Source organism: Myotis nattereri, assembly GCF_964212035.1.
Source record: "Myotis nattereri genome assembly, chromosome: 2".
In the NCBI taxonomy this organism is placed as follows: domain Eukaryota; kingdom Metazoa; phylum Chordata; class Mammalia; order Chiroptera; family Vespertilionidae; genus Myotis; species Myotis nattereri.
In genome coordinates, this window is record NC_138076.1 from 148,788,014 (window position 1) to 148,813,426 (window position 25,413).

Sequence of the window (25,413 nt, forward strand, 5' to 3'; positions counted from 1 at the left end):
TAATGTTAGATTTATAGTCTCAATTATATTGTGCTGATTACTGGCTATAATAATGTACTATAGTTGATGACATTATTACTATATAAAGTAAGATGACATCACTATAGGAATAGGTGATAGGTACATGGGATTTCTCTGTACTATTTCTGTACCTTCTTATGAGTTTATAATTATTTTAAAATTAAAGATTTTTAAAAGGTCAAATTGATCTAGAGCAGGGGTTAGGAATGTCCGGCCCATGGGCCCTATAAGGCCTGCAAAATCACTTGGTCTGGCTCTGCCAAGGCATTAGGGGTGAGTTAATTAAATGTTTTACCAAATACAGCAGGCTAATTTTCAAGTTGATAATTTTGTATGGCCTGCAAATGATGTTATAAATATCCAAATGGCCCAACTATTAACCAAGAATTCTAAATCCAGCTAAAATATCTTTCAAAAATAAAGGCAAATATAGCCACTTTGGAAGAATTTGGCAATTTTTAATAAAATTAAACTTAAATACAATCCAGCAATTGTGCCCCTGGGTATTTACCAAAGTCAACTAAAAACTTAGGTTCATACCACAATCTATACCTGAATGTTTATACCAATGAAGGCATCCTTAAGAGGTGAATAAACAAAATAGAACATCTACACTAATAAAAGAGAAACATGCAAATTGGTGTCACTCTGCTATACCTACCAGCCAATCAGGCCAAGTATGCAAATTAACCCAACAAAGATGGTGGTGGCCATGGAGCTGGAGGCTTGAGTTGCCCCCGGCGATGGAGGAAGCCAAGTTTCCAGCCTGCCCCGGCCGCCACTCAAGAGAGAGAACAACACGCAGGCACGGCCAGGAGCCTGAGAGATCAAAACAGAGGGGCACCTGCTCCAAGCCTCCACGGCATGGCTGGGGGCAGGCCCCCAGTGGACACACACACACACACAGGGTACCTGCTCCGAGCCTCCGACGGGCTGAGGGCAGGCCCCCAACGGGGATGGATACACACATACATACACACACACACACACACACACCCGGGGTGCCTGCTCTGAGCCTCTGTGGCATGGCTAGGGGCAGCCACCAGTGGGGAGACACACACACACACACACACACACACACACACACACACACAGCGCCTGCTCCAAGCCTCTGCTGCCAGACTGTGGCTAAGCCATCAGTAGGACATCCACTGAGGGCTCCTGGACTGTGAGAGGGGGCAGGCTGGGCTGAGGGACCCCCACCCCCCAGTGCACGAATTTCATGCACCGGGCCTCTAGTTATACAATAAAATTCTATTCAACAATAAAAAACAACAAGCTATTAATTCATACAACATGGATAAATCTTAAATGCATTTTGCTAAGGGAAAGAAACTCGACCAAAAAGGTTATACCTTAAATGTTTCCATTCATATTATATTCTGGAAAGGCAAAACAGATTAGTAGTGCCAGGGAACTGAAGAGGGGTATAGGAAGCAATTGAAAAAGAGGATACACAGAGTTGCACCACCAGCAACCTGAGGGAATGGAGTAGGTAGCCCATCCATATGCAGGCCACTGGGGACTGAAGAATGCGCTCCCATCCCACTTCCCAGGTATGTGAACCTGTAAAATTATGACTTCCAAGATGATACAGTATATTTTAATTGTAGGGGTTCTATTTCCCCAGTCTTTGTCCCATCCAGGCTTTTTTTACTTCAATTGGCCCATAGAAAGATCTGGTGACTTCCCTGAGAGACTATATTAAGGAAGAAGACAAATTAGGAGAAATATAAAAATGGGCAGAGAAGTTAGATCGGCTAGCTAGCACGATAAAAGATCCAGAAGGATTTATCAGGCACCCAGTAAATGCATTCAAGTTAATGAAACATCTGAACACTGAGTGGAGTGAGTTGGAGAACCGAATCCTCAAGGATATGTCAGAAGGCTTTATTTCTAACCTAACCATTCAGAGACAGTACTTCCCTAATGATGAAGATCAGGTTGGGGCAGCCAAAGTTCTATTCTGTCTCCCAGACATCTACAATTTGAATACAGATACTATCTCAAAAGGTAATCTTCCAGGAGTAAAACACAAATCTTTTCTAATAGTTGAGGACTGTTTTGAGTTGGATAAAATGGCCTATACAGAAGATTATTACTATACAGAACTGTGAATTGAACAAGCACTCAGGAAGCTGGATGAAAGTGAGGTTTCTACCACTAATAAAGTCTCTGTTCTAGATTATTTGAGCTATGTGGTGTAACAGCAGGGAAACCTCAATAAGGCACTTTTGCTTACAAAGAAGCTTCTTGAACTAGATCCTGAACATCAGAGAGCTCATGGTAATTTAAAATATTTTAAGTATATAATGGCTAAATAAAAAGATGGTAATAAGTCTGCTTCAGATTACCAATCTGATCAGAAAACCATGCTGAAGAAGAAAGCGATTGCTATATTAACTGCCAGAGACAGAAGTAAGAAATGCTGTGCAGTGGGGAGGGTATCAAAATGACTCCACCAAGATAGAAAAAACTCTTTTGCCACTACCATGATGGAAACTGGAAACCTAAATTTATTCTGGATCCAGCCAAACAGTAGCATGAGTGGGACAAAAGTCGTATTATGCATTTCCCTGATATTATTTGATACAGAAATTGAGTGTCAAAGATCTAGCAAAACCAAGAATAAATAACTTTTTTTTCTATCCTCAATTTACTATACCTCTGTATCTTTTACTTTGTAAGATTACAGAAATTATAATTGATATGGCAATAACACCACATCACAATGGAGTTGTTAACTAACCTGTATTTATGCCAGTTTTTCCTCAACACAAGTAACAAATCTTGCAAATGTGTTTTTAAAATTTTATTTCTTTTTTTTTTAAATATATTTTATTGATTTTTTACGGAGAGGAAGGGACAGAGATAGTTAGAAACATCACTGAGAGAGAAACATCGATCAGCCGCCTCCTGCACATCTCCTACTGGGGATGTGCCCGCAACCCAGGTACATGCCCTTGACCGGAATCGAACCTGGGACCTTTCAGTCCGCAGGCCGACGCTCTATCCACTGAGCCAAACCGGTTTCGGCAAAATTTTATTTCTTTAGGTGACATTGGTTAATAACATTATATATGGAAATAGGTTTTAAACTTTTAATTATGAAAATTATAGATGAGATTTTTGTTTCACACTTAACAAATTTGTTTCAGCATCTTCCTGAAAAAGTTTCCTATGTACTTTGGAGCCCTTTAGTCTCAGAGGCTAAACAAAAACCAACTGTTTCATTCATCTATATTTTTATCTGAAAGAATACTTAAAGTATTTTTATTCCCTTTTAGGCACATTACTAGAAATATATAATTAGGCACAAGCATTATGCGAATTTGAAATAATATCATAGTTTTCTTTATTTCAACCTACATCATTTACCTTAATAAGAGAAACTGAATGTAAATGCAATCCTATAAACTGTTTAGTGTAGAATTCTTCTTTTGTGAGAAAGACTACCTTTAATGCTCTTGCCTTTTATTTTTTTACCATCAGCGTGTTTTTTAAACGTTGTTTAGTCTTCATTGTAAAGTACAATCTGCCATCGCTTTCATAAAGAGATGGTTAAACAAACACTAGGCATATTTTTGTCTTTTAATACACAGAAGTTGTCACATTTCTTTTTTTTTAAAATGTACTTCATTGATGTTTTTACAGAGAGGAAGGGAGAGAGAGAGTTAGAAATATCGATGAGAGAGAAACATCGATCAGCTGCCTCCTACACACCCCCCACTGGGGATGTGCCCGCAACCAAGGTACATGCCCTTGACTGGAATCGAACCTGGAACCCTTCAGTCCGCAGGTCGATGCTCTATCCACCGAGCCAAACCAATCAGGGCTCTAATTTCTTCTTTATAGGTCCAGAAAGTAAATACATTTTAGACTTTACAGGCCATACAGTCTACCAAAAACACTCAACTCTGATGTTGTAGTGCAAAAGCAGCCATTAAAAATACAGAAACGATGTGGCTATCTTCCAATAAAACTTTATTTCCAAAAGCAGGTAGCAGGCTGACTTTCGCCAATGGCATCATTTGCTGATCCTAGTTATATTATAAAGGTTGAATTATCAGAATATTCGTACTGCAAAATGTCCTTCAAGTTAGAATTCTTGTTGTTGTTACGTTTTACTTTTCCACACTGCTACTTTTTGTTTATTACCAAAAGTTACATTTTAAATGGAAAAGGTGGTCTAATAAATAAACATGGGTGCTTTACAGGTGAATCCTTATACATTTCCACTTATAATTACACTAGAGGCCTGGTGCATGAAATTTGTGCACCAGTGGGGTCCCTTGGCCTGGCCTATGGGATAGGGCCAAAACCAGTTCTCTGACATACCCCGGGGAGTCCCGGATTGCAAGAGGGCACAGGCCAAGCTGAGGGACCCCATCGGTGTAAGTTCAGGGCCAGGGAGGGATGTGGGAGGTTGACCAGTCAGGGAGGGACCGCAGGAGGGCTCCAGGGCATGTCCGGCCCATCTCGCTCAGTCCTGATTGGCCAGACCCCAGTAGCAAGCTAACCTACCAGTCGGAGTGTCTGCCCTGTGGTGGTCAGTACATGTCATAGTGACTGGTTGACCGGTTGACTGTCTGCCCCCTGGTTGTCAGTGTATGTTGTAGCAAGCAGATGAGCAGCCTTAGCATATCATTAGCATATTACGCTTTGATTGAACAGCCGACCAGCCACTTAGCATATTAGGCTTTTACTATATAGGACTAGAGGCCCAGTGCACGAAATTCGGGCACTCAAGGGGAATTCCCTCAGCCCGGCCTGCACCCTCTCACAGTCCTGAAGCCATCCTGCATTGAGCGTCTGCCCCCTGGTGGTCAGTGCATGTCACAGAGACCAGTCGTTCTGTCGTTCGGTCAATTTGCATATTAGCCTTTTATTATATAGGATAATATTCTATCATTCGCTTTTGAATTTCTATTGCAGTCCGTTATTTGTGATCAATAAACCCCAAAACAAAAACAAAAAGAGGATACACAGGGAAACTTTTAAAGAGTTGGAACTATCCCATATGATGTTAGAGTGATGAGTATGATGCTATGCATGTATTAAAAATTCACAGAACTTCACAACATAAAGAGGAAACTTAAATGTATGCAAATTATAAAAATCAACCAGAGGTTAGAAAATCAGAACTGCATAGCCACACTGAAGGAGGCATGAAACTGGTGCTGACCTAAGTAATTTTGGAAAAGGGTGTTTTGACTGTTAACTATTAAGGCCGAAACCGGTTTGGCTCAGTGGATAGAGCGTCGGCCTGTGGACTGAAGGGTCCCAGGTTCGATTCCGGTCAAGGGCATGTACCTGGGTTGCGGGCACATCCCCGGTGGGGGATGTGCAGGAGGCGGCTGGTCGATGTTTCTCTCTCATCGATGTTTCTGACTCTCTATCTCTCTCCCTTCCTCTCTGTAAAAAATCAATAAAATATATTTAAAAAAAAAAAAAACTATTAAGAAGAAGAAAAGAGCTCTACATAAACTGTATTCTAGTTGGCAAAGTAATTCCTCACAGGGCTATGGGTTAATAATTATGAAACTGCTATGCATACATGCTGAAGAGAATAAGTAAAATGGATGGTGCTTTGTGCCAACTAGGTTTCTTCCAGTCCAAGAGAGAAGCTACAGATAAGCTAGGAGGAAGACTAGAATGAATTAGTCATGCACCTCTTAATGAAGGGATAGATTCTGAGAAATGTATTGTTAGGGAATTATCTTTGTAGCAACACCACAGATTGCACTTACACAATCCTAGATGGCAAAACCTACTATATACCTAGCTTATGGTATAGCTTACTGCTCCTAGGCTACTGGCCTGTATGGCATGTCACTGTACAGAACAACATGAGATTAAATCAAGCCCAAGAGAAAAAGATAAAATCAAGAGATGACATAAACACTAGATATATGTTATGCAGCTGGCATAACACAACAAACATACTGTTTTACAGTATACTATTTGTTAAGTAGAAAGAGTACACTCTAAAATAACAATAAAAAGTATAGTCTAGTAAATACATAAGCCAGTAGCATAATAACTTATTATCAAATAGTATGTACTATATACAATTGTATGTGCTATACTTTTACACGACTAGCCACAGCAGGTTTGTTTACATTAACATCACCACAAACCCTGAGTAATGAGTTGTGCTAGGACATTAGGACAGCTACAATGTTGCTAAGTGATAGGAATTTTTCAGCTAGAGACCTGGTGCACGAAATCCATGCCCTCGGGACAGGGGCGGGGGTGTCCCTCAGCTGGCCTGCAACCTCTCACAGTCTGGGAGCCCTCGGGGGATGTCCGTCAGTCGGACATCCTTAGCGCTGCTGTGGAGGCGGGAGGCTCCCGCCACTGCCGCTGTGCTTGCCGGCCATGAGCCCGGCTTCTGACTGAGCGGTGCTCTCCTTGTGGGAGTGCACTGACCACCAGGGGGAAGCTCCTGAACTGAGTGTCTGCCCCTGGTGGTCAGTGTGTGTCATAGCGACCAGTTGTTCTGCTGTTTGGTCGATTTGCATATTAGCCTTTTATTATATAGGATGGGGCCACCATAGTCTACACAATCTGTAGCTGAATGAAACATTGTTATGCAGAGCATAATTGCATGTGTACTAGATTAGAGTGAGAGACATCTCTACTGGTAACAGCTTGCTCTCAATTACAAGGCACTTTAAATACAGATTGTAAATTGTTCATACTGTTACAGAATAGATAATTTCACTGATGTCACTTGAAAATAAATTAAAAGTTGATAAAATGTTAGATGATTAACAGGTATGTTGAAATTATATTTTAAAGATAAGTTTGATAAAAGGGTATTTAAAATATTTTTTTACATTGCAAACAAAGCTAATTTTGAAAAAACTCCAATTTTTTGAATATTTCCAAACAAGTTAAATTTGTCTTTAATCTTTTTAACAGACTAGCAGCAATTAAATTTCAAGAATGCCAAGTAATTTATGTAACACATGCATCAATAGTGTCTACTCATGAGCAATAATTTCTCTCAAAATGAACACTTTTAGAATAAATTTCTGAGTGCATCAGTATAAAGCAGTGGTTCTCAAACTGTGGGTCACGACCCCTTTGGCAGTCGAACGACCCTTTCATAGGGGTCGCCTAAGACAGTGGTCGGCAAACTGGTTCTTCCACAAAATACCACGTGCGGGCGCACATGTACTGTGCGATTGAAACTTTGTGGCCCATGCCACGGGGCCAAAGAGCCGCATGTGGCTTGTGAGCTGCAGTTTGCCGACCACAGGCCTAAGACCAACATGCATATCAAATATTTACATTACGATTCATAACAATAGCAACATTACAGTTATGAAGTAGCAACGAAAATAATTTTATGGTTGGGTCACAACATGAGGAACTGTATTTAAAGGGCCAGAAGGTTGAGAACCACTGGTATAAAGGGCAAAGAATAAACATTATATACTTCCTTTTCTGCGTTGAAAACCCATAAAATAGATTTAGTCATGCTATCAGCTTAAAATCCAAGAAGTGAATAAGGGGGAAACATAAACTATATCTTAGGGTAAGAATCAAAAACAAGCAGGCTTATTCATGCAGGATGTTTCCCCAAGTCAGAACCTAATAAAACTCCTCTACAAAATGACCCAACTTTGGAACATGCATTTTGGCCATGGTCAGATATGGGAGCACCTGGAGATTTTAATATGTCTAATAAAACTCTCCAAAGAATGGAAGTGTAATAGGAAGGGGTGCGATGTATGCACAGAGATGCATACTGTTCTAAAACTGGAGATGATGTCACTTGAAAATGAGGAACCCAAGTGAGATTTTGGAGTGCTTCGCTGGGAAACAGAACAGCTAATTTTCATATCCATTTGAATGCCACAGTGGCAGTGCTATACTTGCTTAAAATTAAAAGGTACATCAAGAATGAAAAACATCGTAAAAAAAAAAAAAAGAACCTAACAAAAATTAAGCATTTATTACCTGGCCTACTAAATAATACCTGAACTCCAATTTTTCTCCATTCAGAAAGGCTTGTAAAAATAAGAGATCAGCTGATCATGAGTAAAATCTCTAGAAAATACTTCATCGGAAAGGGGAAATAATTATTAACTTTATTCTCCAAATCCTATTAAATTTTGGGTGTCCTATCATCATACAGAAATACACAACTATTAGTTTTGTTAATTTCTTCTCTTTGGCCTCAGTTTCCTACTCTGTAAACTAAAGGGATTTAGATAAATTTTTAAAATGCAAGCTGTTTGCATTTTATGTTTTATGGAAAAATATTTTATTTTGATAATTTTATATTTTAAATATTCTGTGTCAAGGAAACAGTGAACAATTATAGCTGATTCCCCCTGGCCCCATGTTTTTTTTCTCCCACTTTATTACTCAGTACTACTTATAACACTGCCCAAATATTTTGGAGTTCGGGAATGGTATCTAAAATATTTATAATTTAGTAGTCATTACCACACTCAACTTTGAGCTACAATGGGAATTTGGACAGGTTAAGACAGTTGAACAGGTTTTTCTTTTCTTTATTTTGTTAAAGCCTCTCAAGAGGATATTTTTATTGACGAGAGAGACAATATAAAGAGAACAATATATTCCAGTTTGGATATTAATTAGAACTGACTACCATATGTGACCAATTTCAATGGCGCTCAATAAAAGCTAAGTAAATGTACTTAGCCATTATCTTTAAAATCATAGGGTTTATCAAATTCCAGAACTATGTCAAGCAACTTTTTAATAGGTAGATTATAATGGCAAAAATGTTATGAACTGATTTTCTGAACTAATTTTTGTTTTGATCACATGATAAAATATTTTCAAAATTCTGTGTTGATAAATAAGGTACATGCAAGAAAGAAGCATGGGCAGACATAATGAAAATAAACACATTTTATTTCTGCCCAGCTGGTGTGGCTCAGTGGTTGAGGGTCGACCCAGGAACCAGGAGGTCATGGTTCGATTCCTGATCAGGGCACATGCCCGGGTTGTGGGCTCAATCCCTACTAGGGGGCGTGCAGGAAGCAGCCTATCAACGATTCTCTCTTATCATTGACGTTTCTATCTCTCTCTCTGAAATCAATAAAAACATATTTTTAAAAAAGAATTTAATTTCCAAAATCAATGCCACCCCAATAAATTATCAATAAAATATTAAAAAACAAACAACAATTTCAGTTCCATACCAAACTTATCCTGGGAAAATTGCCACATTAAGTAAAAATAGTTTTTCTGAATGCTTTAATAATACAGGCTTTATGGATCTATAATTAACATGTAAAATAAAAAGTTGCCTATATTTACAAATAAAAATAAATCAACACTACTGTCTTTAAATCAATTTATTCTTTGGTTGTCATAATTTAATGTTTAACTTAATTCTGTGTTTCTTCTATTTTCTGTAGTGGTAGCATTACTTCTAGTATATTTGTGTAGCTCTCTCACAAATATTTCAAGGATTCTAGGCACCTTATACATAGAATTCACTGTAAGTAGAAAATTTGTCTAAAAGATCCAGCATCTCAATAGTCTTAAAAGTCCTAAATAAAATGAAAACCAATAGAATGCTACTGACCTTAAATGACAAAAGTTCAAAAATATCTGAACAAAGTTTATTATCTTCAATAAAACTGGGATCCAATATAAAGACAATGGGTATCCTTCTAGTCTTCCAGCTGCCTGAAACTTACACACGTTTATGCAAATTGCTTAACGTTTGTGTGATTCAATTTCTTCATATGAAAATAATATCTGCATAGTTTGGCTTATGGCTATAATCAAGTAAGTTTGTAAACTAGCTTTATAATATATATAAAATATCATTTAAATAAAGTTGCTTAAATCAGAACAGACTACCAGATGTGACCAATCTGAATGTAAATAGCCAAATCAGTACCAATTTTCTGTAAGTTTAAAGCTAAAGAAAGTATTAAAATTAATGAAATATTTTAGAGCCTTTCAATACAATTAGTTAAAAATCCACAAGTGTTACCAAAGACTGAAGTAGCTATTGCCAAAGCAGTACCTAGTACCTCTAAAATAAGACCAAGTCCTATTAGCCTCACATTCTACTGTGGAATGGACATACTGGTTCTATTAATGCAACAAAGGAAACTGCAAATTGTGATCTATTTAAGTAAAACTCAAAATATGTAACAGCTTCCTTCTCATTCTGCCTTATAAATGGTCATCAAATATTATTTTATATCAGCAACTGAACACACCACATGTGAACCAAAAATCTGAAAATTGGAACTCTAATACTAACAATTTTTTGTAGGTAATATTTTTTCTTGTAATAATTCCTTTGTTATTGGTTCTACTAATAAGATAATATTAAAATCTGATGATAAACTGCTTAGACTCACCAAATGCATGACTGATTATGCTTATCAAATTATCTCAGAAAAAATGAGTCACGTGATGGGGGAAAGATGTGGCTTCTTATAAAAAGTAATTAAAAAGTTGCTCTTAACATGAATTTAACAAGTCAATTATATATTAAAATACATTTTTATCTCAAAACTAATTATTTTTATAGTTTTCCTTAGAGACTATTAAAATAAAGTTTAAGTAAAAAGCAGAAGAGAATAATTATAGCTATAATTTGAAGCAGACAACATAACAGCCAGTGAGCACTAACTAAATGGACATTTTCCCAACCCCTCTAAGTTTAGTTTTTGTGAAAGACAAAAGGACAGCTGGTACCTGTGGCATGTGGACATGGGAATGGCCAGAGATGCTCTGCAGAGCACTGGCACCTGATTGTCCTGTCTAAGGCACTAACACCGAGATGAGACAACAGACATATCTATAGAGGACACAAATAGGCTAAAGAATTTACATCATTTTTTTTCAGAGGGTGCTTATCAAAATCACCTTATGAGTGTTTAAATATTGCTTCCCCTTCATTGCCCCTACTTTAATTAACTGGTCAAGGATGCAACCTGTTCACCAGATGCTTTTTAAAATGCTCTCAGTGATTCTAATGTATAACTTCCAAGGTTCAGCCTATACAGGAAAGTGAAATTCCAAAAATGTTTTCACCTCAGCATTAAATAGTGAGCAAAAAGAAACACTGCAAATTTATAAATTGATGTCTTATATATGCCAATGTGCCCTTTCCTTACCTTTTCTTTACTCTACCTGAGAAATAATGCTAGGCCTTAAACATTAATATTTAAAGTAGTTGTTTTTTTTTAAAGATTACTTTTTTTGTTGTTGTTGTTTTTTTAAAAATATATTTTATTGATTTCTTACAGAGAGGAAGGGAGAGGAAGGGAGAGGAGGGAGATTGATGTTTCTCTCTGATCAATGTTTCTAACTCCGATGAGAGAGAAACATCGATCAGCTGCCTCCTGCACACTCCCTACTGGGTATGTGCACGCAACCAAGGTACATGCCCTTGACCGGAATCGAACCTGGGACCCTTGAGTCCGCAGGCCGACACTCTATCCATCGAGCCAAACTGGTCAGGGCTAAAGTGGTTTTTAAGCACAAGATCTCTATTGTTGAAATACATACATTCTAAGTTCAGAAGTGGAAAATATTAAAAAGTAGGAGCAAATATTATAGTAAAACTTCTTCGTAAGAAATGTCTAACAAAAAGTTCCTCTAATGTTCAATACTTAGGTTTTACAATATGCCCAAGGTCAACATTTCTTCTTAGAAATGTAATATTAACTATCATTTGCCAACTATTGGGCACTGTGCACTAAACTCTACTTTCTTTTTTTCACTCTTCACAATAATTCTATAAGGTAGATATTACTATCCCTTTTAAAATATATATATTTTTACTAATTTCAGAGAGGAAGGGAGAGGGAGAGAGATAGAAACATCAATGATGAGAGAGAATCATTGATTGGCTGCCTTCTACCCTACTGGGGATCGAGCCTGCAAACCAGGCACGTGCCCTTACCAGAATCGAATCCAGGACCCTTCAGTCTGCAGGCCGATGCTCTATCCACTGAGCCAAAGCAGCTAAGGTTCTATCCCTTTTTTAAAGATGAGAAAACAAACTTTGAGAATAAGAAAATTATACAAGATTAAGAACTAATAAGTTAGAATTAACAGGGCCAAAATTTGAGCTCATGTCTATGTAACTTGAATTCCGTCTTAGCTATATATTTTGCTCTCTCACATATACTGGTATGCTAAATATCTCAGATATATCATACATATCATATCCTATCAACTATGGCTTTATGAAAAATGAAGTCATTTCAAGAAATTCCAGCTAAGTACTTCTGCTTAAGTGTCTCACTACTCTGCTATAATAAAAAAAAAAAAAAAAAAAGCAAAGGGGAGACACGTAACAGACATTAATCAGCTAGAAATTGAAAGTTCAGAAAGAACCTGATCAGGATGTAGAGTGACCACAATATTCTTTCAGGACAGCTTTAGACCCCAAGCAGAGAAAAAAACAGGCACTTGTCATAAGGCAAACATTGTTCTGATACATTGTTTTGTTTAGTTTTAAGGCAGGCAGATTACACTATCAATCAAGGTCTTTGTATCTATCGAAGTCATAGAAATAAAGTAGTGTATCTTATTTATACACAATTCTTTAAGAAGGGGGCTTCAAAATTCCTTCAGAAGTCCACTTTCTATATCTTTACTACCAGCACCTTCATTCAGTCCTTAATTATTTCTTCCCTAATTGGTCTCCCTTCTTCTATTCTTTCCTATAAGAACTATGGAACAGACAATTTGGTCTAGGTACCAAGGCATTTTGACATCTAGGAGTCAGAAAGATTAGATACAACAAGCAAAAGGAAATAGAGAAGGAGCCAGTGAGGGAGATGAAAACCAAAGACAATGTGTTAAACATCTTGAAAGTTTATGGGGGAAAAGTGGTTCAAGGAATATTGAAACTGTTTCAAATGATGTTATTAAAAATCAGAATTTTTGAATCTAACAATACAGAAGCCACTTGTTAATCTTGATAAGAGTACTTTTTTTTGGTGGAATGTAAAAATAAACGCACTTACTGGTTTGGGTTGACAAAAGAATAGGAATAGAAAAACTAGAGACACAATATAAAGATCTTTTTTTTTTTTTCAGGGAGTTTTGCCATAAAAGGAAGGAGGAAAATGGGAAATGGGTGAAGGAAAATGTGGAGGTGAAGGAAGCCTTTCAAGATTAGAAAACTTATAGCATAAAGGAGAAAGCGGATGACACTAGAGGGTGAAGAATTACTTTGAGCAGATGTGGATGAAATTTATAAGAGAGAATGGTCTTAGGCAAAAGGACATTTCAATGAAAATGGAGAGATAGTAAATGAGTACAGATTTAGGTAGGTAGATATATCTAGAACTTTCACAAGTATGGAAGTTCTCATCTGGTTTTTCCTATTTTCTTAGTAAAATAATAAGAAATGAGGTCATTAGCTGAAAGTAAGAGAGAGAAGGGCGGTAATAGTGCCAAGTAACACTAAGGTCCACTTGAGATCAATGTTCATTGCTATACTCTTTTTCAACCCATGTAGTTTAAGGAAAGCAGTGTTAAGCAGAGGTGGACTTAACCAAAGCTTGCAGTAAAATTAAGCATGAGATAGGCAGTGCTATTAAGGGTATAGGCAAAGTAGTGATTATGGGTAAGAAAAGTAGTAAGGGCATATCTTACCATTTGCTTGCCACAATGGCTTTCTTTTGTGATTCTCAAACACATTAAGTCAGTTTTCAACTTAGAGTCTTTACAGTTGCTGCTCCTTTTCAATGATGTTCTCCCAAATCTCAAATGCTAGGCAGTTTCTTGACATTAACTTTTCTGCTTAACTATCTGTCTTCAGAGAGGTCTTCCCTGAAAACTCACTATTTGAATTTTGTCCTCATTTGTTTGTCTGTCTCCCCAGCCTTAGAATGTAAGCCCTGAAAAAGAGGAACCATGTCTATTCTGCTTATCACTATTAATTTCAGTATCTAAAATAGTATCACATAATATATACTCTTTTGTTGAATAAATGAACCACATAAAATATACGAAATCCTTTATTAACTTTAATTCTATGAAAACATCATTTTCCTTAAAAGGACCGCACCAGAAGCATCTTATATGATTAGAAGAACAAGATCAATAATCAGGTTTATTTTATTTTACTTTAGAAGGTTAATTTTTATTAAAAGATGGCCTTTGCAAATAATTTCCCCCAAAATACATACTTTTAAAATATAATGTGCATTTACTCCCCTTGATGTTTTGATGCAGGACCATCCTTTTCTTTGAGTTTAAGATTACTAACTGTGTTTTTACATGATCTTTTTATATAAATCACATCAATGATCTATCTTTTAAGATTTCTAGTATTGATATGGTTTAAGTTGAACAAGATTTTAAAAGGGGTTTAATAACACAAACTTTCTGAATTTTTACAAATGTTTTATTTTTAAATAGTTGTCTCACTATAGCAGACACTCCTAGATGACATGACTCCCTAATAGTCTTCCCTTGTGACCACAGTTGTCCAGATGTTCAACCTTCCCACATGAATTAAGGGGAAATGCTGGTCAAAGCCAAAATGATAATGCATGCACGCATGCGCACATCCTTGTCAGTAATTGGTTTATGAAACGGCATTTGAACCAATTCTGGTTAATGAGACGTGAGGGGAAAACTGGTGGTAAGGATTTAGAAGAAAAGGGGGGAGGGAGAAATCCCTCTTTCCCCCTGCATAGCCATCTTGTAACCAGGATGACAGCTAGTTTATGAATAATCTGACACTAACAATGGCATAACAGAGAGATGGAAAGAATTTGGCCCTGGTACTAATCACTTAGCTGCTGCATTAACCAACACAAAAACTGCCATTCCTCCAGATATGTGAAAAAATAAATATTCTTTACTGTTTAGTCAGTTGAACTAAAAGTTTCCTAAACCTTTAGGCTTATCCAAAACTAACGCTTTAGTAATTTTTAAAGCACTTTCTGTAAAGCCATCCCAAAGCTTTTCATTAAAACAGTTCTTTCTACACTCATATTTCATTATTTTAGATCGTACTTAAACTAAAAATCACGTTAACACTGTGTGAAAACAATGGATTCTTAAGCATGTAACTAACCTGGTAGGGAAAAGGTAAAAGAAAGAGTAAACTAGTTATTCACTTGCTACAAGTACTCAGAATACTCCGGACTACAGGATTTGATAGCAATGGTTTGAAAGAACATGTCATCTAAATGGAGGTTTGTTAAAAACATTAGTCACAAACACACTTCTGTATATATAATAGATTCAAATATATACTTGTCTACAGTGGGCAGAGGGGCAGCTAATAAGTCCTATAAAAACTTAGGACATATGACTGTAAGAAAAAAATTAAAATGCGAGTAAACCTAGAGTCAAACAAGCATGAGTCTATTTAATTTAAACTCCAGTCAAGCGGTAAAGAGAATAGAAACTATACCCCAGTACGTATTGTTTTACTGCTAATGAATTGAGAATAGTGACAAAATTCCACAGTTCAAAATGTTCACACAATACAGACAAAATGTACTATTTGCTTTGTGTAACAGCCAAATTCCATTTTATTATGTGCATATTAAAGATACCTATAACACTTTGCTACTTATAAGGGAAAGTTGTATATACCTGTAAGAAATATTAACTAGACAAATTATCTCAAAGAGAAATTCACCAGATATTTTGAAATAATTATTCAGGATTAAAACAGCCTAAGATCCTTGATACTAATAATTATACTTTTAAAATGACTTCCAAAAATACTTAATGAGCTCTACTGTATACCAGGTAGTAAATAAAGGTGAATTAAAGAAAAATGCCCATAAGAAACACACAGCTGGCCCTAGCCAGTCTAGCTCAGTGGATGGAGTGTTGGCCCGTGTACTGAAAGGTCCTAGGTTCGATTCTGGTCAAGGGCACATACCTCGGTTGCAACCTTGATCCCCAACCCTGGTTGGGGTGTGTGCAGGAGGAAACCAATTGATGTGTCTCTCACTCATTGTCGTTTCTCTCTGTGTGTTTCTCCCCCTCTCTTCCACTCTATCTAAAATTCAAAGGGAAAATATCCTCAGGTGAGGATTAAAAAAAAAACTAACACAACAAAAAACAAAAAGAAACACATAGCTGAAAAATTTATTTCTGAAATAAAAACTCTATTTGTACATATCCTGGAGTCAGACATCATGTTTCCTAATTATTCTCCATAGTTATAAAACACTAAATAACACAAAGTTACAAATGGCAATAATATTCACATCTTTAATAGTAATTATTAATTCACTAAAAATGTATTTAATATATATTGAACATAATTTATGTTTACCTAAAACACATAAAGGTACTAAATTGAATGTGTTATTAGACTGATAAGAATAGTTCTTAACTTGGCTTCTACAAATCCTCAGTCTATTGATTGAATGCAGAGGGTGCATGAATTTGAACAGGAAAATAATCACATCTTTATTTTATTAATCTCTAATTGAAATTAAGTATTTCTTTAACTAAAATGTAAATAAGATGTAATAGTGGCATTACCTGCACTTGTGATTTTGTTACTAGTAGAAACCACAGATATTTTCATATCATTTTGGTTGCTAAATTTCAAATTTTAATTTAGGCTCATTACTAGTTCAAAAATTACTGCATCACTTGACTCTGTTGATATGCACATTATTGAATTTATTTATTTGATATTTAAAAAATTGTATTCTAATATAACTGGTATCTTGATAAGTATTTAATTTTGCATAATTAAAGTATTATTTTGAGAAGGGGTCTACATGCATCACCAGAAAACCTAAGGGGTTCATGACCCAAAACAGGGTAAGAACACCTGGATTAGACTATCAGCTCATGGGTTAGGTTGTTTGTAGAGGGTTAACAGAAAGCACAGTACTTTAAGAACTGGAAAAAGCCTCAGATCACATTGTGGTCTGGTGGAAGCAAGTGCCTTGTTCAAGGTCACTCACAGAGCTTAGTAGTGATAGAACCAGAGAAAACAGAATCCAAATTTTTTGGCTCATAATACAAAGCTAAATCAACTTAGATGTGATCTGGCTATAAGAAAGCAGAAGAGGACAGAGGCAACTCTGCAAATAGATGCCAAAAGGTTATTAGGGAAAGAAATAAATTACACAGAAAGAGCTAGTTTGAAAAAGAAAACGATGGGTTGAGGTGTTAAAGCATTTTGAAAATGAATTCTATAGCATGACATGCCAATTCAAATGCTGAAAAAGACGTCAGAAAACAAATAGGTGAGACTTTCTTTGCATACTGAATCCATAGAAACATTCCAAACATCTGAATATTACCAATGTTATTAAAATAAGCGGTCTCTCCCATTTTTCTTAAAACATGCACCTTCATCTGTTTTTTTCCCCACTTTATAGAGACATGGGTAAGGTGAAAATTTTACTTTCCTCCTGATCTAAGATAAGAAGTGCAATAGTAAGGTGTTGGTTTCAAATAACAGTTGGTATCAATGTCAAGGAAACAGAAAGCAGGGACTGTGAAAAACTGGAGAGTCTGTGAACAGCATAAAGAAGGTTGTTGCTACTACTCAAACCTACCAAGAAAAGAACTGTCAACTCAGAATTCTAGATGGAACAAAAGTATCCTTCAAAAATGAAAGTGGCCTTGGTTGGTGTGACTCTGTTGAGCATCGTCCCATGCACCAAAAAGTAGTTGATTCCATTATGATGAGGACACATGCCCAGGTTGTGGGTTTGACCCCTGGTCGACATGGTATTAGAGGCAACTTGATGTTTTTCTCTCTCTCTGCCCTCCTTCCTCTCCCTCTAAAATCAAGATATATAGGTAATAGATAGATAGACAGACAGAGAGATAGACAGAGAAAGGTGAAATCGCACTGGCCGGGTAGCTCAGTTGGTTGGTCTTAATATGCCAAGGTTGTGGGGTCAACACTTGGTGAGGACACATACAAGAATCAATCAATGAATGCATAAATAAGTAAAACAACAAAATGATGTCTGTTTGTCTCTCTCCCCCTTACCCCACCCTTTCTACTCTCTCTAAAATTAGTAAGAATTAAAAAAAAAATGTTTCATTCTTAAAAAAAAATGAAGGTGAAATAAATTTTCAGATGAAAGGAAACTAAAATAATTCATTATGAGCAGACTTGTTCTAAAGAAAATTACTCTGGACAAAGAAAAATAATGCCAGTAGGAAACTTAGAATTTCAAGAATAAAAAATATAAAAAATGGCAAATATGTGGATACATGCAATAGACCAGGAGTTGGCAAACTTTTTCTATAGAGGGCCAACCAGATAGTAAATATTTTTAGGCTTTGCAGGCCAAACAGTCTCTGTTGTTACTAACCAATTCTGCATTATAGCACAAGAGAAGCCACAGACAATATATAAACAGGTGAGACGTGACTGTATTTCAACAAAACTTTATTTACCAAAGAAGGTGGCAGGCCAAATTTGGCCTGCAGTCATAGTTTGCCAATCCCTGTGACAGACTATTCTTTTCTGTTTAAATTCTTTAAAATAAGTATAATTTAAAACAAAATTTACATCATAGTCTGAAGGGGTATTCAAACCATGTAGACAACCTGCCTTCTTATTACCAAATTAAAGTTTCCTTACTAAATTGGAGTTTTTCTGCAAGGAATTTAAATCATATATGAACTTTCAAATGTTATGTACATACTTTTTATAATCTAGTAATTGAATTATATCTTCTCAACTAAAGAACTAGTCCTAAGTAAAGAAAGCTGCCACTCTCAGTATCATAACTCAGAGCAGTTGATAAATCTGGTGACTTCTGGCATTGCAAAAGAAACACAGTGCAGTGATTTTCAAACTATGAACTCTAATAGTGGGCCATAAAATCAACCAGTGGGTCAAAACTAGCATGTTTAAAAATATGATATCTCCATATATACGAAAGGCTAAGCGTCAGTCCGACCTGTAGCTGTGACCACCAGGGGGCACTCAATGCAGGAGCTGCCATGACGCGCACTGGCCATTTAAAAATAAACGGCACCACAGACCTGGCACCAACAAACCAACACTCAGCTTCCCTCAAGTGGGACACAGGCCCGCCACCACCCGGGAGCAAGACCCCATGACACAAAATGTGGTCCATCGCCCAGCTCAGCCCGGAAACAGTGGCTGTGGGCGCCAGGTAATGCCGTCACATAGCAACGCCTGGCTTCCTCTCCCTAGTGACTAGCATCCTTGGAGTTTCTTCAGCCAAGTAACAGGACTTGCTTCATAGCCAGGTGCAAACATCTCACACTTTAACCAAATGTCTGTGAAGGGTTTTCCCGTGCCTCATCTCATTTGATCCTCACAGAAGTCCTGGAGCAGGTAGAGAGGAGACATGGTAGAATCCTATTTTCTTTTCATTAGCAAGAGGTGAAGAGCGATATTAAAATATTTCTTCTAATTAATTTCCTTTCAATGTGCACGAATCCATGCACTGGGACACTAGTATAACGTAAAATACCTGAATGAATACTGCAGTAAGATAACTGTTTTCTGAGTCTTCCGCCCTTGCCCCGCCCCCGAGTCATACACAAGTGAATGAACTCACCCTGGCGCCACACTACCGATCCTGGTTTAAGGAAAGAAAAAAAAAGTAAAATCTCTAGAAGTAGGCTTGAGCAAGAATGATAGTGTAATGAAAAACACACACACACACACACACATCACAAGCTATGAAGTCAAAGACCTAAAAAAAAATCTTCATTCTGCCACTCATTAGCTATATGACCTTGGAGAAGTTATTTGCACAAGTTATTCTATAGAACATTTATTAAAATGGGAAGAATTTGGCTAACTTTGTATAACAATTGTGAAGAGTATATATGAGATTACTTTACTTGGAGCAAAAGTCAAAGTCCTTGTGATGGCTTATAAAATCTTTCCTGACTTGCCTCTGGCCCCCTACCTCCTTTTCTATAGCCATCTCCCCTTCTTTCCCATTTCACTCCAGCCACATAGACTTCCTTGTGATTTTCCAATCATAAGATATCAAATCCTATGACACCCTCTCTCACGGACATTTGCTCTTGGTTGTCTTCCCTTCCTGGAACCCCTTTCTCCTAGATATGCACAGAATTGCTGCCTCACCACAGTCGTACACAATCACCTTCTAGAGGAGAAATTCCATGACCAGCCAATTTAAATCTGGATCTCATATACAGGGTGGGGCAAAAGTAGGCTTAAGTATGTGAAACACGGTTTATTCTTGTACTATTATTTATTAATTATTGTATTATTTTACATATGAATAACTATAAACCTACTTTTGCCACACCGTGTATATCAAGCATGTCAAATTCGTGGCCTGTGGGCCACAACGAATATTTTTGCAGCTCAGCCAATATAATGGTATGTAAGAAATGTTTTAATAAAAATTTCGTTTTTTACAATATCCTGTTATATATAATCATTAACGAACTATAACATTCACTAATGACTGATTACTATAATAATGTTGCATTCATTTCCCTTATGCGCAGGCGCACCATTTCTCTTCACTAATACTAGCAACAAATATTTTAGCAGCTAATTGCCACATCATTAGTCTTGGACTGACTTGTTTGGTGTGCGCAACAGGAAATATTTTGCTTTTGGAGAAAAAGAAAAATAGGTTTATTTGCGTTACGCTTATTAATTTGTGCGATTATTCAGTGTCTGGTAAGTTAATGTTCAAGAAAAAATATTAATTTTTATTAAAATGTTCGCACATTTGTAATTCCTTAACTAATAAAGAATTTAAAGATTTAAAAAAAATAAAATGTTCTATTATTTTATGTTCACGATTACTCATTTATTTCAGCCCTTTGTATTCAGCATGTCTCTATCAAAATAAATCTACGTTTCTATGAAAATTGAAACTGTTTTTTCTGCAGCTCACATAAATTTAAACCTTATTTGGCTCGTGTTAGTCTTTGAGTTTGACATGCTTGGTGTATATACTTCATACTCCCTTGGTCTCTTTTCTCTATACCCTTACCACTATCTGCCATACCATCTTTTATTTCTTACTCTGTACACTCTATATTTTCTTAGAACAGTACCTGGTACATAGAAGTTAAATAATTGTCGAATGAATAAATAACATATAGAAAGTACCTAATACAGTACTTTAACATTATTTTGTCTACCCCCCCATTAGCAAACAACTTATTCTTTTCAAATTCATCCATGAATATCAAATTGAAGGCCTCTTAAGCATATGCTTAGAAAATGGTAAAAAAATAAATCCAATTTAACATTTAACATAACATCTTAGCTACATTTTTTAGTGTTGATACAGTAAATTAAATTAGGCAAAAATCCTCTTAACCATTTACATTGTTATTTTATCCAGTCTGACCTGCTTTGTGCTCAATTTTGGTGTAGTACTTCTTTATGTTAATCTCACTTCATATTCGTGTGATATTAAACTCCCCCTCCCCCCCAAGGAAACAGAATGATTTGGGAGGGGACCAGAATCAGGATAACTGTCATTTTATTCTTATTCTTATTAAAATAAAAGCTATAAACAGAAAACACATAGAAAACAAAATAATAAAAAATATTCACTATTCAGAAAAACAAAAAATACAAAATTTTCAAGTTATAAGCTTACATTTTTAAAATTCAGCACTTTTTTCCCCACACAACTGTAATCAGTGCCATTGACAATAAAATGAAAAAGACAATTCACACATAACTGGTGAAAATGTAAACTGGCACAGCCTTGGTATAAGAAAAAAGCAAGTAAATATTAAAAGCTTTGGAAAATAACCTTTCATACATTCAACAAATACTTGCAGGTCCCTATATGAGGCTTCAAATACACATCAGTGAGCATGACTGATTTGATCTCTATATATGATCCAGTGATGGAATGAAGACTAAAACTGAATAATGCTAGAAATCAAAGGAACTTAACCTCTTTTTCTGTGCTAATTGACATATTAGGAATAAAGATAAACTTTTTCTGAAATAGTATTAAAACCAACAGTCAATTTTGTAAAAGCGAAAATACTTATATTTGCCATGGCTTAAGATTTTAGCAAGTACATTTGCCCAAGGCTGGCATATACAATTAAAAATAAAAGTCATTTAACTATACAGTTTAGGATGTAGACTATTCTGAAGAATGAATTCTCTAGTTACTTCTTGTTAATTTCAGCAAAAAGCCTTTATTATTAAACCTTTTCCAAATGTGTTAAAAAATTATTTTTCTTAGAAACAGTAAACATAATGAACATAAATCACATCTGACACATGAGCATACTGCCGTGCCTGACAATCATTAAAACCATCAAAAATTACAAAGGGGCATATCGTGACCAGGATATGCAGATCTCCTAGAAGTTTACAAGTTTTATATTGTAAGTGTAAGTTTTATTAAGTTTACTGGTATGAGTGAGTTGTTTTTATTATATTTTAAATTATTTGCCTTAGTTAATATGAAAAAAATGGAGGAACAACCTGAGGATTCAGGGTAGCACAATTCTAGTTTCTAGAGTTTTAGTATGTGAAAGTATAAACAGAAAAGAGCATTTTATGTGAAAGCAGCTTTTTAACAATATGAGATTAATCAGGAGACTTCACAAGCACATATCAGTAACTAGATTTTATAAGGGTTCCTTCAATGTACAACAATCATTTTCCAAATTCATCGCTCTGTGATTCACTTTCCTTACTTTGCTACTGCAGCTACTTAGTACTACTCTGCTTTCCAAATATGGTATGTACTTTAATGCTTCAAAAGGGTCAGTAGGCATGAGATCGTAAGAGATTTAAGGGAGGGGGGAAAAAAAAAACAGTGAAAGTTATTCACATTACATAAACAAAGTACAAAGAATATTTTCAAACTATTGCACTGACATTCTCAATACTCTAATTATAAATTACAAATTAATTTCATTTGTAAGGAAAAATAGGAATGTCAAGAAAAATGTCCGGCTAAGAATGCTAAAGAGAAAGCACACAAATACCGCTACAAAAATTTGGAAGAACCCAAGGAATATTTACAATCTTTCATCCTAATGACAGAATGAAAATGAGGCCAACTTCCTGCTATTCCTATCTATATATATTACACACAGAAAATATCAGGACTTCAGCAAGCAAAAATATCAATATCAATTGGTCTATTCTGATGATCATAGCAGAACCATTTTCTCCCTCTTCACATCCCCCTTCCCCCAAACCCAATAAGCCAGACATTTAATTTAATAAAGGGCAAACCACATAAATGCAGCAGTAGCACAAGGTAAAAAATGAATAAATGAATCACACAACTTAAGAAACTACTAGTTTCATTACAACCACTAATAATAAGGCATCATCACCATAACACTCTCACATAATTTACAGTTAACCAAGCACTTTTACTTTCATTACTTCAATTATCATCAGGAACACTATGAGGTATAAATGACTAAAAAGTTGAGGTCCTTAAATATTAACAGATGTGCCCAGGGACATAGCTAAAAATTCATGGAGTCTAAATAAAACCCATTTTCTGAATCCAAGTATGGTGTCTTTCCAAAATAATTAGTATTTATTCATTTAAAATGAGTATATACTCAAATGTAAATAAATGACCCAACTTTCTCAACTTTCAAAAATTAAGTGATAGGAGCTATGTTAAGAATTTCCTCTACACTTCCTCCAGAATTTTGGAATATTTCCTCTGCATAAAGGAAAAGAGATGGGAACCAAGAGTGCTAAGAGCCTATTGTCAGGTGTTTTATATGATTGTATTTAACTCTCTGAAGAGCCTAAAAGGAGATATTGTATTCATTTTAAGGATACGGAAAAGAGGCATAGAAAAAAACCCAAACTTGCTATCCATAATGCAACATAACTCAGGTTGTAACTGGTTGACACAAGTCTGACTGAATCCCAAGCCAATGCTCTACCCATTAGGTTGTTAAATGCCTCTTATGTGCCATGAGAGTAATGCTAAGATGTATTTTATGTTACTCAAAATACTACACATAGTACTTAACACAATGTCATCTAAACAAAATTCCTGGTAGGAAAAACATGCCTAGATACTTAAGAACAAACCTGCATCCTTCTTGTTTACATTTACAAACTTGGAACAAAAAGACCACAGTGCACTCTATGAAATAAATTGTGGCTAATTCTCATTTGCCTCAGAAGCTCATCTTTACGTAGCAAGTCCCACTAAAAAAAAAAAAAAAAAAAAAAAAAGAAAGAAAAACAAAAAAGAAGAAAACCTCACACAACCCACAAAAGCCTTTTATTCCTTAAGTCAACTCTATGAGGTAAGTATTGTTGTTTATCCACATTTTTGAATGAGAACACTTAAGTTTAGAAAAGATAAGTCACACAGCTAATTAAAAGCAGTACAACAGTAATTCCAGGTCCATAGCTGCTACCAAAGACTTTAACAACATCATGTAAAGTTCCAACACAATATAACTCTCTTTAATAGGAAATAGTTGTAAGTAGCTCCATTTTGTTAAGTCAAAAAGGAACCAAATAGACAATTAGGCAAGCTGGGCAACTCCAAGTCATCACGATAGAATCATTTACTTTTTCTAGTAAAAAAATGCTATATAATGCATGCTATTCAAAGTAGTAATTTGCTCAAACTGCATTCTTAAGGAATCAATTCCTTCCACTTAAAAACATGCATTTGGGTTCTTTTTTTGTATGTCAGAATTAACAAGTAATGCTAGCAACCTAAAATAAATGCATAACTAAGGGTTATTCAGTGGTTCTCAAGCTTCCTAATGCCGCGACCCTTTAAAACAGTTCCTCATGTTGTGGTGACCCCAACCATAAAATTATTTTCGTTGCTACTTCATAACTGTAATTTTGCTACTGTTATGAACCGTAATGTAAATATCTGATATGAAGGATGTATTTTCATTGTTACAAATTGAACATAATTCAAGCATAGTGATTAATCACAAAACCAATATGTACCTATATATGTGTTTTCCGATGGTCTTAGGCGACCCCTGTGAAAGGGTCGTTCGACCCCCAAAGGGTTGAGAACCGCTGGGTTATATAGTATTGGAAATAACACATGCACACCTTAGCACTGCAAAATAAGCACTTTTAGTAATATATAAGTATCAGCTCCTACAAACGATTATGTCATTAATTTAGAGTTTTTGGTATTATTCTAATTTATCCAAGTAATGTTAAATCTCAAGTCTACAAATAATGTCAAATAACAACATTCAAAATTTGCCTGCCCTGTAACTTATGTAATGAATTCCACCCATTAATGTTAAACTTTGAACTAACAGCACTGGTGTATATATGTAACAAGTTCTCTGGAAAACAGAAACGAAAGTTTCGAAATTATACAGTTAAATAAAAAAACAACAACAAACCTGCCAATATGAATACAAAATACTCACTAATGGAGAGAAAATAATTCTTCAAGAATTTCACAAATACACTATATT

General features: G+C 35.9%; 1 protein-coding gene and 1 pseudogene across 5 annotated transcripts in view; one reads left to right on the plus strand and one right to left on the minus strand.

The window, feature by feature from the left end:
- The window catches only part of CNOT2 (CCR4-NOT transcription complex subunit 2), a 117,854-nt gene that overhangs the window by 82,811 nt on the left and 9,630 nt on the right, over positions 1–25,413 (minus strand). The window lies entirely within an intron of this gene.
- LOC308512175 (prolyl 4-hydroxylase subunit alpha-1-like) lies at positions 1,598–2,769 on the plus strand (annotated as a pseudogene). Its single transcript has one exon. The product of its transcript is annotated as a prolyl 4-hydroxylase subunit alpha-1-like (transcript).